This window comes from Cimex lectularius, unplaced genomic scaffold (assembly GCF_000648675.2).
Source record: "Cimex lectularius strain Harlan isolate CLEC.00 unplaced genomic scaffold, Clec_2.1 scaffold21, whole genome shotgun sequence".
NCBI lineage: Eukaryota > Metazoa > Arthropoda > Insecta > Hemiptera > Cimicidae > Cimex > Cimex lectularius.
The window spans coordinates 1472724-1489525 of NW_019392671.1; the positions used below are offsets into that span (position 1 = coordinate 1472724).

At 36.8% G+C, this 16802-nt stretch overlaps 1 protein-coding gene across 4 annotated transcripts in view; it reads right to left on the reverse strand.

Annotated features, from left to right (window-relative positions):
* The window catches only part of LOC106668565 (transcription factor Sox-13), a 597903-nt gene that overhangs the window by 426410 nt on the left and 154691 nt on the right, over positions 1–16802 (reverse strand). For 3 of the 4 annotated variants that reach the window (XM_014397456.2, XM_014397454.2, XM_024225289.1), the window contains one exon: positions 15157–15186. The gene's annotated coding sequence lies outside the window, so the exon portion shown is untranslated. Of the gene's footprint in view, positions 1–9478; positions 9560–15156; positions 15187–16802 lie in introns of all 4 variants that reach the window. The other variant, XM_014397455.2, reaches the window with a different exon arrangement.

The following is a 16802-nucleotide window of genomic DNA, read 5'->3' on the forward strand; positions in this document are numbered from 1 at the left end:
AGTGCAGTTTATGTAGTACGTATAGAAGGGCCTTTTAAGCTCTTAAATATGAATTTTTATAGCAAACAAACAAATAGAATTGTTGGTCTCGATTAATTGGTGGCACTTTTTTCTGATTTCCTTTTTCCACTTAAAAACCCATGGCTAATTCAGCATAATTAAAATTGTTAGAAAGCTTAATTTATTTTCTTTTTGGCTATTCTCTACAAAATTTAAATTTGGTGTCACTATAAGCCAGAAAAATCAGGATAAAATATGCAATAACCTAAGAAATGTTTTCTTTCATATCTCCAATTTAATTTATTTGTGGCATTAATTATACTTATACAGTTCTTTTTGAGCACCCTTTAAAGCCTTTAAATATGTATTTGTTGTGGCAAACAAAAATGTTGAATTTGGTTTCTTGCTACTATAACCTACCTACGTCGCTCGGTCACTACGTAAACAATGTATTTGAAAGCTACCCATAGCATAAATAGATTTTGAAATGCATAACTTTCGACCTAGTTACGTATAAAAGTTGGTTAAAAAAATTTTTTTTTGTGCATGAATGTCAAACAAATTTGATATCCGTTAAAAAAACCCGGAATACAACTTTTTGAGAAAATAAAAAAATCACTTTTTTAAAGTAAATCATGCTGTTGAAATTAATAGAGGTTATCTACCAGTTTATAATAAGCAAGTGTCTTTTTACTACGGCTAAAATTTATTTAAAACACTTTACAGTAGGAAATAAATTAATCAGTTTTTTAAAGATTCAGACAAGGCTTAGCAGGATAACTTTTCCCATATTCAATTAAACACCCGGCTCTCGCAAATATACGTCTGGAATTATTCCCTCGGACGATCTCAAGAGAAAAGGGATAATCTCGGCTCAATACGGTCCGCTTAGACCCACGGTTCTATTGCCTTTAAAGTAAGATTAATTCGTCTTCGGGAAAAGAATACACCGTGAAAGCCGGGGCGTGGGACGAGTTTATGACTTTTGAAGAATCTGTAGCTATCTTTCTTAGATTCATTGTTCCTCCTCTCGTGCCAGTGAAACCGTAGCCTTTTATTCCTCTGCCGTAAAAATTTACATTTCCCCACAATTTTTCCTCATATCTTTTGTTTGTACGTCTCGCGTTGTTGGCGTTGTGCTCCGACTCCGGTATAAAATGTAAATTTATGTTACAACTTATTGTAAAGTACCCCGACTCAAGGGTACAAGGATAGTACGGAGAACGCGCCACTCCTCAGTGTTGGAAGGACTGAAGGGATAAAAACAGAAGGGGAAGAGAAAGGACATTATGCCGTAGGCATTAGGAGAGTGATATTGTTAAAATTGTGGTTGTAATTGTGTAAATAAAGATATTATAATAGTCAGAGTTTTCTCATCCTGAATACATATTACACTTATACCCTACATTATGTACATTGTTTTGTGTACTTAACGTCTATGTAACTCAGGTTTTCTTTTGTATTGTATACGAATACTGTTGATACTTCCCATTTTATCAGCGTTTTCTCTATGGCGACTATGTATTAAGGTTGTTCCTCGATATGTGTTTGGTTTTAGTTACGTTGTTATGGTTTTTCATAGATTGTATTGACCCATTATTTTATTCATTGCGACGTTTTAGTACACATCCCTCAATCTTTCTACGGATAAATAAACACCTGTACAGAGCAAGCTATTAAATACATCTCTCCACTAATTTAACAAAAAAGAAAAAATAATTTTAAAAAATTATCAGACAAACGTGTTTTTAAGTTGAAATTTTCTTTACGCAAGAAAAATAAATTCTCCGGCCATAGATTTTGTACTCAGAACAATAAAACATAAAATTGTTCGTAGAAAAATGTGTAATTTTTGGCCTCACCTTGAAAAACAAAATGACCTTACAATGACAATACGGTGAAATTATATGTTTAAATTAAGTTTTATGTTTGAACATAAAGTAAGGCTCTTTTGAAAACAAAGCACGTATAAAAATTAAAATCCATTGATTGAAAAAGGGCACTTTTTGGCCTCTCTAAAAAATTAATAATTTTGAAAACTCGCTCAAATACGTTATAATCTCAGAAAATTGAAATTTAAGAAGAAATTTCAGGGCTCTTGAAAACGAAAAGAGTATAAAAATTGAAATCCATTGAGTCAAAAAGACCACTTTTCGGCGTCTCTTTGAAAAACTAAATGATCTTGAAAAATTGCTGAAACACAATATAATCTTAGAACAGGGAAATTTAAAAAAAAACGACTCTCCTGAAGCCACCTTTTGGCCATATATCTTAGAATATTGAAAATTAAAAACAAATTCCATTCTCTCCTGGAAAGGAAATGTGTATAAAAATTAAAATCCGTTGACTGAAAATTGCTACTTTTTGGCCTCTCTTTCAAAAAAATAAATGATTTTCAAAAATTGCTAAAACTCTATATAATATTAGAATATATGGAACCTTATAAAGAAATTAATAAACTAAGATTAATAAGAAATAATAACTAAAAATAAATGCGTATCAAAATTAAAATCCATTGATTTGATGGGTAATTAAACGAACCAATAGTACAGAAACCGGATGTTCGTCCGAAAAACTGTAGCTACACATTTAACGGGGATCACTATTTTTCTAACACCGTGCCCTTTAGAATTTTAAAAAAATATATTTTTACAATCTATAATGGGCCCCGTTGTTCCCAACAATTGCCTAGGTTGGTAATTACAAATACCGAGAAATGCGTCCACGAAGGCCTCGGCCAACGTCTTTTTGGCTAAGGGTGGGGGAGGGGAAATGCGACTCCCAGCGCACTCACGGGGAACTCTGAGTTAAGGGAGACAACCCTGGGCTAAGGTGTAAGGCAACATGCTAAGAGCTGAATGGCAGCAGGGGGTAAGTAGCGGCCATTAGCTTTCCCCTGGAGACAACAGGTGCCACATCCTTGTATTTTAAGTCCCCATTAAGTGTCCATTATTAAGTGCCCCAGGTAAAGGAAAGAAGGCCCCCTGTTAAAGCACGAATATCGCAGGTGACGGCAGGAGGGCCCCACCGACTAGATTCACAAAAGCTAACTCTCTGGAAAATGTAGCCAACCACTCGGCAGAAGAGGTGTCTTATGCTCCAGTCTGGAACCTCAGGTAGAAAGGCTTTCCCTACTCAAAAAAGGAGTTCAACAGGGTGAGGCTAAACGGATCTGTGATGAGGGAAAACTTCATTAAGGCAGCTGATAAACAAACGCAGCTACCTACTAAAAGGACCCGATCCGAAGGCAGCACACCCGTAAAGACTGAATCAAAGAAGCCGAGGCCTACGTGGAGGGAGGAACACCGAGAACATGGCTGCAGTGAAGGTCGCCGTGGTTGCTGCTGGATACCGAATGGGCCCAGATAGGCTGGATGGCCTCCAAGATTAGGACTCCTCATCCATTTTCATGGCCCTAAATAACGTCGCAGAGGACGAACTCCGAATGAGGTTCGCCAAATGGACGAAGAGGGCAAGTTTTCTGATCGTCATCTGTGCGGACGAGATCAGTGCTGAATGGCTGCGAGGGGTGCTCCCCACGCTGGTATCCTGTCTTCCAGGCTCTAGTGGGGGATGACATCCCCAAGTCTACAGCCTGTACCTGTACGTACATTGCTGAAGAGAGGATTACTAGGTTGCCGGCGGAAAAAATTCTGAACCGTTTACGGGTCAGTAACAGACAGCTCAACACTCTGGATGGCGTGGGGGAATGTCCAAATGGAGAAGGGACAACTATGGACTCCTGGAACAGTGAGTCCCTGACTGAGCTGAAACAGCTGGATATGTCCCCCTACTTTGGCGTCGGAACAATTAAATTCCGACTAAAAGAAAAAGGGGCGCCGGTAGAGACAACGAAAGGCCAATCGGGCTCCGTGCTACCGGTGACAACGAGGGATAAGGGTAAGCGAAGAGGTGGAGGTAAGAGGGCAACAAAGCTATACTTCTCCAGCCCACTGAAGGGACACAAAACCATCGTAGTTCCCTTTATCAAGAAATGGGCACCAGGAGGGCTTAAGCCCCTTATGTTAAATGGAGTTGGAATTCCTTCCTCTAAAGCTGCAAAATATCTGGGAGTCATTTTCGACCTAGGACTTTCATGGAATCAACAAATAAACAAAATCACACAAATAGAAAAGATTGCCATTGGCAGAATCAAACGCCTTTGTGGGAAAAGCTGGATCCAAAGATGTCCTTATGGCTACACATAGCGGTTGTTAGACCCATGATAGCCTACGGATTAGTATTTTATTAGACATTTTCAGACATTACAGCTAAGGGCGATTCAGATCCTCAGTACTGCTTCGAGACTGGCGTCACTGGGACCCACAGTTGCCCTGGAAGTCTTTCTGAGTCTACCACCACTACACATATCTTTATCCAGGGAGAGGCCAGAGCCACAATTCATAGACTATTGAAGGGACAAGCCTTCCCATAACAAAGAACAACTAAAACTTCGAGGGGAGCTTCAGCTAGACAGAACTTTAGGGATGCCTACGTATGCCGTGACCCCTAACTTCAGTTTTGAGAAAAAATTTCTAATCAAAATACCCTGTAGACAGACTGGGAGAAGCGATCTCAGTTAATGCCAGCCATATCTGGTTACAGATGGCTCCAAAACCGAATATGGGTTAGGAGGCATTTATGGAAATAAACCAAGGGCTAGAATTCAAATAAGCTTGACAACATACTTCTGTTTTTCAAGCGGAAACTATGGCTATTGAACGCTGTGCAAAGGAAATAAAAAGGCTGGCGAATGTCAATGAATTGTAGAATAGCCATCTACTCGGACAGCCTGGCGGCACTGAAGGCAATTGGCGTATCGACGGTAAAGTCCAGAGTCGTTTGGGACTGCATTAAAGCCGTGTCACACATTGAGAAAATAACAAAATTACCCTTGTCTGGGTGCCAGTACACATATGGGAGAAGGGCAACGAAGCGGCCGATAAATTGGCCAAAGAATGTCAGGACACCCCTTGGTCCTGAACCCTTTTGTGGCTTACCAAACTGCCAAAAAACGCGAATAAGTCCTCAGCTCAATGGGAATGTAGCCCTGGATAGAGGCATGGAAAAAAGTTTATCAAAGTACCATCGCAGAAACTAATGGCAAAACTACTAAATCTAGGACGTGGTACGACTAGAATAATAGTTGGATAATAATATTAAAACATAAGGAAAAAAGGGAGAAAAAAACGTAAATAATTACATCCCCTCAGTAGTATAAAAGTTTCTTATATTAACCCTCTTTCCATATCTCCACTGACGTTCTTCTCTGCCACCAGGGGTGGTTTTTGGGCCTGAGAGCGCTTCTGGCCGTTGGTGAGCCCCTGATCGTTGATGGGATGTGAGTGGAGCCCACTCACGCACATCCCCACATTGAGATTGGTAAAAGATTGCTTATATAAATAAAAGTATAAATGTATAAAATAACATCGCGAGGAGCCTCTTGGCGTCGGACTATTGTGGGGTTGGTGTCAGGAAGGGTATTGGTGATACAGAAGTAAAGTTGACTAATAGCGAAAGCTAGGGTAAAAAAAACCTAGATTATTCTACCACTTTTAGAACCCGGATACATTTAATATGTCATTTTTCTGAAAGATTATTCTGTCTTTTCTTTTCAAGACAATTTTTTTTTTTGATTTTTTTTGTATAGTCATCACAGGTGAATGTCCATACATCCAATCGTTATTGTAGCGGATTGTCCCTTTTCACGGACGTTCCACTAACACAGACTTCTTTGATAGCTGCAGGCCGAGTTTGGAACAGTATTTGATGGTGTCCGGTTCGATTCAGGTTTCGCCGTAAAGGATACCCTTTCAGTCCCACCAATATGCCTAATAAGATCTTCTCGGGTGAGGTTCGCCCTTAGAAGTAGTTTATGGTGATTTAGCTTTACGTCTATCGCTGCTTAATCTGTTTTATTTTAGGTAAGGACATTTCATGAGTAGTCACGCTACTATCTCCTCAGTATCTTGGGTAATATCAGATTGAAGCTTTATATTATTTTGTAACGACTTTCCTAAGTGTTCTTATTCCGCTGAACTGATAAGCTCGCATACAAAATGTCGTATGTTAACTATCAATTATTATTAATATCAGACTGAAATTTTATAAATTGATATTAAAAATCAGGGATAAAGCCAGTTTGGGAGAAATGAAAAGACTAATTTCCTTCAAACATTCAATATCGCCCTCATCACGGTTGCAAAATTAATTATCTTCATATAGATACTTTGATAAATTTGTCCTTTTTTACAGACAGTGTCGAAGTGATTGCAGCTTACATTCTCTGAATTTAAAAAACGGATATAAAATATATATCGTTTATCGATGGGATCCCCAGCTTTTTCTTGAATGATGGCTTCTCAACAAGACTTGAATGACCCTCGGGAACAATTCGGCAACGCCCGACCCCAAAGTTCCAATTTGAGTCGTTCTTTATCTTCGAGGAGAGGCTATCGTTCGTGTTTAAGGATTCACTTTTCCCCTCCAGGAAGCCTCAAATAAATTGGCAGAGGGGAATTTTAATACTGACCGATGATATTGTTTCTTTTTTGTAACGGTTAAAGGGGGTAGCTAATATTTTTCGGACGGACAGCGGTTTTTTTACAAGTTTTAATGAATGGATTTTAATTTTTATAAGCATTTCTTTTAAATGAAAGTTTGAAATTTCTGTTTAAGCAGCAAACTGTGAAATTGTATTTCAGACATTTCTGAATTAATTTACTTCTGAAACGCTAGGCCAAACAGTAGATATTTCCATTACCAATTTCTCAAAATTTATTTGGCCTGTTACAACCAATTTTGTGTTGTTGAATTTTGCTTAGTATACTGCAAATGTAAGCTATTTTAAGGATATTTTAAAAATAGTGAATCGCTAATTTTTGGCAACAATTTAAGACTGTGACAAATTTGGACAGCTTTTCGTTATACAATAAAATTTATTTTTCCATTACTGAGTTGTTTTTTTTAACAAAAACTTTCGCTACGATTATTTGCCCATTTTCGATCCATCTACAAAACGAAAGATAAGAGTTGATTCAACATTTTCAAGGGTTTTGGATAAAAGTGTACCGAATTTCGAAATATCCTACTTTTCAGGGGAAGCAATTTTTGATCAAGTATAACTATTTTCCGTTTAAATTTATGCTATAGGAAATTTACACACCCATTCCTATTGAATCAGAGATATTTGCGACTTATACTGCAAATAAATTGATAATAATTTGAGATTAGATCAGTTATTGAGTTAGCTACCATTTTTCTGACGAGCAGTTGACTTTTTCCAAATCACGCACAACAAATTTTAATTTTTGACATCACCAGGGTCTGCTTTTTCTTAATATTTATTTGGTTTATTACAGCCAATCTTTTTTGTTTTATTTTTCTTGGTATATTAAAAATTCATAGCTTTCTTTAATAGTAACTTGTTAAGTATTGGTATTTCTGACAAAATTTTATACCTTTTCGGTATTCAATAAATTTATTTCTCCACTCCAGCGTGTTTTTTAAACAACACCTATAGCTACGATTGTTTACCTATTATCGTTCTACAAAGGACTGGGTGGCCAAATGGATATATACCGCAATTGTACTACCAAGATTTCTATTTGCAGCCCTAGTATGGTGGAAAGGGCTAGAAAATAAAGGGGCTATTAACAAGCTAAGATCATTTCACAGACTAGGTTGTATGATGATGACGGGAGCATTTCCCACTACACCTACCCTAGCACTAGAAATGATAACCAATACTACACCTCTACACATAGAGGTCAATGTTAGAGCACTAACCAGCTGCTATAGATTAATTAGTGAAGGCAGCTGGAATCATAAGGGAAACAATATAGAACACTCGAAAATTCTACATTTACTGAGTAAGGTTAATAACCAACTAATAAGTGTTAGCGACAAAAAGGTTAAAACACCTTTGGGGAAGAAACACTTTCAGGTAGTTACTCCATGTGATTATAATTATAATGTGGATGATGACCATAATAGCATAGATTGCTTCACCGATAGCTCACTCATTAAGGACAAGGGAAGCGGTGCTGGTATACATATACCCAAATTAGGAATCAGCATCTCCTCCCCTCTTGGTAATAACACCTCAGTCTTTCAGGCTGAGGTCTGGGCCATCAATCTTTGCTGTAGAATACTCATGGATAATAATACTAAGGGAAAAGATATTAGAATTTTTTCCGACAGTCAGGCCAGTCTTAAGTCATTACAAAAAGAGTTATCTACATCTAGGCTGGTAGAGGAAACCGTTGAACTTATCAATAGGATAACTACTAGGGACGAGAATAGGGTAACCCTCATATGGATACCTGCTCATAAGGGGCACTATGGCAATGAAGAGGCGGACAGCCTGGCCAAAGAAGGATCAAATACTGCGTTTGTCGGGCCACTCTATAAGCACAGCGAAAGAGAGTATTAGTTGCTGGGGCATGAAACAATTCCTTAAAGAATGGAATATGTCCCCCGGAAACAGGCAATCGAAGGAGTTTCTAAAGGAAATCAAACCAAAAGAAACGAAATGGTTATTCTCTAACTCTAGGAGGGGAATTAGGAGGCTGACAGGTATCCTAACGGGCCATTGCACCTTGAGAAGACACCTCTTCATAATGGGTACTCTACCAGACCCCTTCTGCCGCTTCTGCGAAACAAAAGAAGAAACGGCTCGACACTACTTTGCAGAATGCGATAGGTATGCTAGGGAAAGATTCGAAAATTTCGAAGGAGAGGACATAACCAAAACACTCCCCAAGTTAAAATGGTCCAAAATCTTGGGGTTTGTGAATAGGTCCAAAAGGTTTATGAAGGACTCGAGAGCCGACCAGGTCCCAGACCTTTTAGGGATGGGGTACGGGCCTACCTAGGCTTTTAACCTCTCGGGTCCTAGTCACCCGCCCTGCGTAATATATATATATCGTTCTACAAAATAAAAATAAAAATTCAATACAATAAAGAGATCTCGAAAATACGTATACGTAAAAGTGAAAAAAACACAGGAAGCGATTTTCTGATGGAGATGAAATTTTTACGGCTACTGTTCAATTTACGCCTCCGAAATTTTACACACTGATTCCCTCTGCAGTAAAGCAAGTTATAGTTAAAAATACAGTAAAAGACACATAATATAACTAAAAGACAAGAGTCTTCAAAAAGGTGTAAATACTGGCGAGTTGGAAGTTAATTCAGATAAGAAACATTTGATTCTCAACTTTCATAAATTTATTTTAATCAATTCTAATAGTTCGAATCTTTTGAGACCAGCTTTATTTTGTACAAAACAGGTTGTCGTTTGATAAAAATATTAAATTTATATTACATTTCACAAAAACAGTGACATTAAATTCTTTCTATAAATTTTTCACCAGGCCGTTTCTCAAATGAAGAAAACTTGGTCTGCTTTGCTCTCGATGTTGTCAGCGAAAATATCCCTAAAAACCTATTTTATTAACAATTGAACAAATCTTACCTTTAATAAACAATTGGTGAAAATCAGGAAAGAATGTTCGTTTAAGTTCGGCATTGGCGAGCCAACCGGCTCAAATATGTCCTGAGAAAAGAATGAAGTTTAAATTATCCAAAGTGCTACTATCAATGGCATAAAATATATACCAACGAAAAGAATGAAATGATGAAATTCCAACTAAAAGACATTCAAATAGCAGAGATAAAAAGGGCAATCCACTTCACAGATCGTTGAGAAAGGGAATTCGTTTATCGTTTTAGGAACAAATAAAAATTAATCCAATTCCAAGCTTTCTATGCAACGATTATGGTATAATTATAATTATGTGTTGTTAATTATAATAATAAATATGATAACCTTCGAAGCAATGAGGGCAAATATCAGGATTTATTTTATTTATATATTATATATTATAAATTGCATAATCGAGTGATTCTATTTTTTTAACTATTTTTTAAAGTAGCACATTTGGCTGCACATCAATCAAAAATAACACGATTATCCGGGGTTTTCTATTATCCCCTCCCAGTCATTACCCTGGTTAGTGGAGGATCTACTGTATTTTCCTTAATGGTCATTGTCGTTGATACGTTTCAAATTAAGGCAAAATTATACATATAAACTCGTTCTGTATTTTTATTATTATTATTTTTTTTTTTTAGTGTGACGTTTGTACAACTAGCCGGTAGCAGAGCGCAACTGTACATCAATGGATTTCCTTTTCGCATGTATATGCATGTGTGACATTCAGAGATTTACATATAAAGCCAAATCCGCCAACAGGGCCGGGTGTTGTAATATAACGAGAAGGAAAACGCTAATAGGGAAACGAGGGACAAAAACCATTCCCACAGGTATCAACATATAAATCGGGGAGATTCCTGGCAGTTCGTCACCCGGGTCTTTACTTTTAAAGCTTCAAGTTTTAAGTGTCTCCCGGGATCGGACAATTAGTTTGCCTTCGCAGGGCCATTTGTCCGGTCACGACACGACGCTCGAGGAAAGAAACGGGGCGCAATCATCCTTTTGTCAATGACCTCGTGGCAAATTGGCTTCCCGAAAAATAATCGACCTAAGTCACCGGCTCTTGTTTCCACGGCTATCATTTCACATATATTAATAAAAAACGACTATGGTCGGAAGTTTTCAAAAAATAGACAATTGATTCCATTAGGGTTTTGACTATTTTAATTAATTATACTTTTAATCTAAGGTCTTGGGTAAGATGAGAAAACTAGTGCCACCAGCCGGTCTCGAACCCACGACCTTCGGCTCACCGCTGCTCTAACCACCTGAGAAGTAACGATACCTCCCGTGGTTAGAGCAGCTAAACGTATCGTACGATCCGTACGAGAAGGTCGAGAGTTCGAATTTCGCGTGGCACTAGCTTTTTCATCACAACCAAAACCTTACATTATAATATAATAAAATAATATAAAATNATATATTATATTTAACGAGGTTATAGGGTCATACGAAACCGCTTTTTGCCGGTGTTGTTGGAAAACAGCCCATTTTTAAGTATGTCGCTGGATTCGAACCTGAGAGCTTTACCTTGCAATACTGAGCGCCGTGTCAACGCCTAAACCGTTGCGGCCACCGACGTCCTAACGACACAATATTGTGAAATAGGCCCTTCTTTCTTGATACCTCAGAAAGTAAAATTTATTCTCTGTACGTTTATCCTCTACTCTGCGGCTTCTCAAAATGATACAAATTTATTTTACATACCCCTCAAACAATTTTTGTTGAGTAAAAATGGATTTACTTTCTGAATCTCTAATGTTATAGGAGTTATGCTTATGGATTTACAAAACTTTCAAATAAAAAATTAAAATTAAATCTGTAATTTTTCGCTAATTTTTTTAAGAATTCCATTTTTATCAGGGTTGCATACCGCACAAAATTGGGATTTGCGCTTTAAAATAAAAAATACGATACTAGAAAAAAAATTACGGTGAACGAAACTGAATTTCTCATGGACAAGTACTGGTCCTAGATTTAGCCTTCATGTTTCCGGCGTTCCACTTTGCTTAGTTCTGAAGAGGCTTTACCTTTTTGGATTAATAATTTGCAGTTACATAGAATAATTTTCGATGTTACTTCTGTTCCATGAAAGAATCGGCAGGCTTCATGTCTGTATTTCCCATTTTTAGGTCGTAGTTAAATGGGCAGTTTACAGGCTTATAATTTACTTACTTACTCCCTGCCGAGAGGGAGTCAAATTTTTGTTTTCATAGCTTAGATGTTGAGAAATTTGATCGTTTGGTACCTGATGAATTCATCCAGTGTGTGGTTTCTTTCTCCATTCATTTGTTGTCCAGTTCTGGTTTTAGCATGCTTTGTGGTGGGATGATTTCTCGTTCTGATCGCAAAGGTGTAAGAGCTATTCCAGTTTTTGCTTATTTGTCAGCCTGTTCTTTTCTCTTTCACCCATTGCGGTTTGCCACCACATCAGATACTTTGTTTCCGTTTTGGAGACCCATTTAAATGTAAACAGTCTATAGTAATTTTTTGAACATTTCCTGTGCCCAATATTCTCTGCGTGGATCTCATCTTGCCAAATTGATGTAGGACCTAAACGCTTTACTAGGTATAAATTTGGGCCTTTAACCCCCTACAATTTGGATCCATTAATTTCGGTGTTATAATTCTTCCAAACATCTCTTGCTACCAGGGTATGACAAATTTGTCTGTTCTTTGTTTGACACCTCATTCGGTGTGTAGTTTCTTTCTGCATCCATTTGCTTAGTTCTCCTAGCATGCTTTGAGGGCGGCGGGTTTGCTGTTCTGGTCAAAAGGGTGTGAGGGCTGTTCCTGTTTTTACTTGGTTTTCAGACTGTTCTTTTTTTTAACCATCGTGTTTTGAACCACGTCAGTTAATTGAGTTCCGTTTTTGAGGCACATTTCAATCTAAGCAGTTTTTCGTAATTTTTTGAACATTTCCTGGGTACAGAGTTCTCTGCGTTGATCTCATCTTGCAAAATTGCTGAGGAACTAAAGGCTTTACTACATCAAAATTTGCGCCTTTAACAACCTTCGACAATTTGGGTTCATTAACTTCGGTGTTATAATTCTTCCAAACATCTCCTGTTACCAGGATATGTCAAAATTGTCTTTTATTTTCTTCTTAATAGACATAATTGTGGTATTTTAATTTATTTTTAGCCTTTTTAGAATTTTATGATGGATTTTCTATTAAGACAGGCTCTATTTCTTTTGTCCTGAGAGCCTGTTTGCATATTCGTATCTCGTGGATGTAATTATGTAAGGTAAGTTACAGTCTTGAAAAATTATCATCAAACATGATCATATGAATAAATAATTCAAAACGAGTCCATGATAAACAACGATAATTTTGTAATCGTAAAAAATAAGTAGCGTCTTTAGAAACAGGCCCTATTCTTTCATGTACAAGATACTAACGGTTCTTTCTGAAGCAGTTATGTAAATAAATTATTTAAAAAAGTACAATAGTACGTCCATTATCAGGGGTAATTATGAATGAAGGGCCCTTGTATAATCGAAAACCCCTTATAATCGCGTTGTGGTTTTTATTAGTTGTTAGTTTAAAAATATTTATAAAAAAATGAAAGTTTCATTTTTTTAAATGTTTTGGATGTGTTTAACTTTATTTCTTTCTAAAATGATAAATAATTTTTTTTAGTTACTGTCGTCTGCTTAAAAGGTCGGTGGCCCATATTTTCCGAATATCCGGACTGTCAAAGGAGTTTCCGCGTTTCGCAACACTCATTAGTTGCTCTGTTCGTTATTTTCTGCATCAATGAAGATAAATAAAGTTAACACGAAATTTAAGATATTTTATTAAAGTATGAGCCACCATAGACAATGGCGAATAGTTAAAATGCGTTTGAAATTCAGGCCTGAATGATTTTAATTTTTCCGGCTTCTTCCATGAAGTATATTACGCTTTTATTACTTACTTTAAGTGTCTGAATAAAAACATCAATATATACACTCCTGTGTTTTTCCTCGAAAATTTTCAAGTTTCTTTCCATGCGTGGGTTAGTGATGTATACAAATTTATTGATTGTTGTGGGAGTTGTAAGGGTGATGTAAAACCCCAATCCCCATCAATACTTGTCAGCTTCTGACCTAACCCTCCGACTCGTAGACCCTTACATTAATTATTAAAGGCAATTGTTCCTCTCCCCCGGCCAACAACCACCACACGGCTCTTTACTTACTACCGTCTGTACTTTATATTTAAATCGTGGTCGGGTCAAGCTTTTATCCCTCCCTTTTTACTTATTTAACATATTTACTTCCGCCTTATCTCATACACGGAGAAAGAGAGAGAAAAAAATTCAAAAGCCTTTCTACTGTAAAATCAATTATTCTGCTAGAGAACCTTTATAACCGTAGAATGGCATGGCACTTTTATTAGCTTGTAGTCGGAAACAGCTTTAATATTTAAGATCTTCACTTGTCTCCTCCAAGTTTATACGATTTGAAAAATGTATCAAATACAAAATCGTATAAGCAAGAAAGAAAAACTTGTAAAATATTTCATTCCTGGAAGGCAATTTTCTTGGGAATATGTCTTACACTTACTTTAAATTTATTTTCTTGATCAACATTTGTATTTTCGAAAAACGCTTCTTTTTTTTTGTTAAATCATAATGGTAGTTGAATTAAAAAAAAAATATATATATATATACCAATTCATTAAATTCACTAATTTCGTGGTCCGCTTGACCAATTAAACATTACAATTAATTAAGATTTTTAGTTGAGATAAAAAAAGTTAATGGCACGAGAGGGATTCGAACCCACGACCTTCGGCTAGATACGCCGCTGCTCTCCCACCTGAGCTATCGTGACCCCGATCCACCCGGACATCAACTCCTCATCTCACCGAGTGGATGGAGGTCACGATAGCTCAGGTGGTAGAGCAGCGGCGTATCTAGCCGAAGGTCGTGGGTTCGAATCCCTCTCGTGCCATTAACTTTTTTTCATCTCAACTAAAAACCTTAATTAATTGTAATATATACCAATATTTGTGTGAATATTTGTGTTCCCGCACAAACTGGGCGGTTATAAAAACCCAGCATTTCTGTATATACGTAGGCACGCTATTTGGCGAATGCCAAGATGAGCATCTCGAGACTTGGCAAATATTCGGCGGCAATCATTATTCGGCGAATACCGCATGTCTGGAGCCACCTTAACGTCCAGCATTAATCCGATGTATGTAATTCTATTGTGGCACCGAGGTTTCCCTATATCGCGAAGATTTATAAATCCATTGTTTCCCCGCAAACGGAGTCCCTCCTCGGCAGTTTCAGACCGAGCGAAAATTTCATAAGACATGGAACATAACGGATTTGTGAGGCTGGCCAAATACATCATTGGTTACCAGACGCCACGCAAGCCGGCAATGAAGAAGAGCCACCTTTTCCAGCTTTCAGACATATATTAATTCCTTCCAACACTGGATTTAAGATTGAATCCAAAAGAGATATACACCAAGTCAAACAAGCGAATTTGAAAAAGTATATGAATATTATTTTCCTAAAATTAGAATGTACGCTTACGAGAAATAAATTACTTTGGCCCGTCTCATAACAAGATGACGAAAAGGTAGAGGGCTTCGTTTATATTATGAATGACCTTCGTTTAATTAAAAATTATTATTATAAATTATGTTTTCAACTCACCACATGGTAAATGTACCGTTATCCCGTGCCCTGAAACATAAAGTAATATATTTTAAAACATTAAAAGATTAAACAGGTGTTCAAAATTAATAAATATGGCAACAATTATTAACTACAACTATTTTTTCAAGATATAGTAAGCCATTACAAAAGGAGATATTTTAAGCTTACTCGGTTGCCCACCCTGTCATGAAAACAGAAAGAATGTGTTTATTTTACGTACTTCTAAGCGGTTTGTATTAAACATTTAAATTTTTAAAAAAGTTTTAACTCCAATTATAGTTATTTTATATGTAAAAAAAACAATTGGGTCATATAGTATAAAATGAGTAGACTATATACTAAATTTTATTGGCCATTTCTTCCCCACTATTTCTCCAGCTTACTCACAATTTCGAAACAATTATTTAAACATGAGAAATTTAGGAAAAGCCGTAAAAAAGCTTTTGAATGACTTTATTTTATCGCCCACTGATCGTATTCTCTTGCGATTCCACGGAAATAAATGGAGTCGAAGAGGTAGGAAACTGCTTTTAAATTATTTAATTTAACAGTTTCCTGTTTCTTGCTCACGCCGGGTAAGTGTTTCGTCAATATTTCGGGTAGAAATAATAAATTTTATTTGGTTGTTCATCAAACGAAACAATGACGGGGGTCAAATAAAAAGAGAACTTACATTAAAAGTATTTCTATTTGATTATCTTCAAAATTAATTCAAAACTGTTAAGTTCATGAAAATAATTCACAGTTAGTCAGCTATTAAATGTCACTAGACTCGGTTCTCTAAGGAAATTAAATGCTTGTCCGTCCTTAGATGAATTATGGGTGTCCACAAGGCGAGGAATTTTTATTTATTTGTTTTTTATTTTTTCTTCGTTTTTTGTTAGAATGCTTTCAACGGTGTCGGAATTTGAAACGTCAGGCCATTTCCACAAGAAAGAGGTACGCGTTAGCATTTCCGAATCGGTCACAATCAGACTCGTCTTTTAATTCAAAACTCGTTAGATGCCTCGATGCCGTTTCCACCGCCATTCCAATCCGGGGGAAACTTGAGGATTTAAATTGAAATTTGCTCTCTCCCATAGCTTCTTGAAAATGGAAGGGGCCGTGAAGACGAGGCAGGAATACAAATATAAGTGGCATACCTCCGATTTACGAGCTGATAGTTTTTACTCGTTTGTTTGCCATGACGTCCGTACCTCCAGGGAGCTTGAGACTTCTCTGTCGTTACAAAGTACCGACTATAGACTTTACGACTTAGCTCATTTACTACATAGAAAATAAGAACATTAATATTTAAATTCAGCACAAGTTTTAATATTCCACGAGAAAAATCAGAAAATTAATTATTGCAGACCAATGTTATCACATTTATATCTCAATATGGTGTTTTGCCTAATTACGGTTTCTTTAACAACTCGTAAATGTAAAAGGTTTCAAGACAACACAATACAAAAAGCGAAGGACAAAATAAGTCTGGGCCGAAGATTTTGAATTATAGTTTTACAACTGGTTAGACCTCTATCACATATGGAGCCTTATTATGGACCTCCGACCTTGGAAAACTTGTTAAATAGGTGTTCTGGGAAAACCTGTGTTTCGAGGGGTCCAATAGAGTATAATATGAAAAATAATAATAACACTGA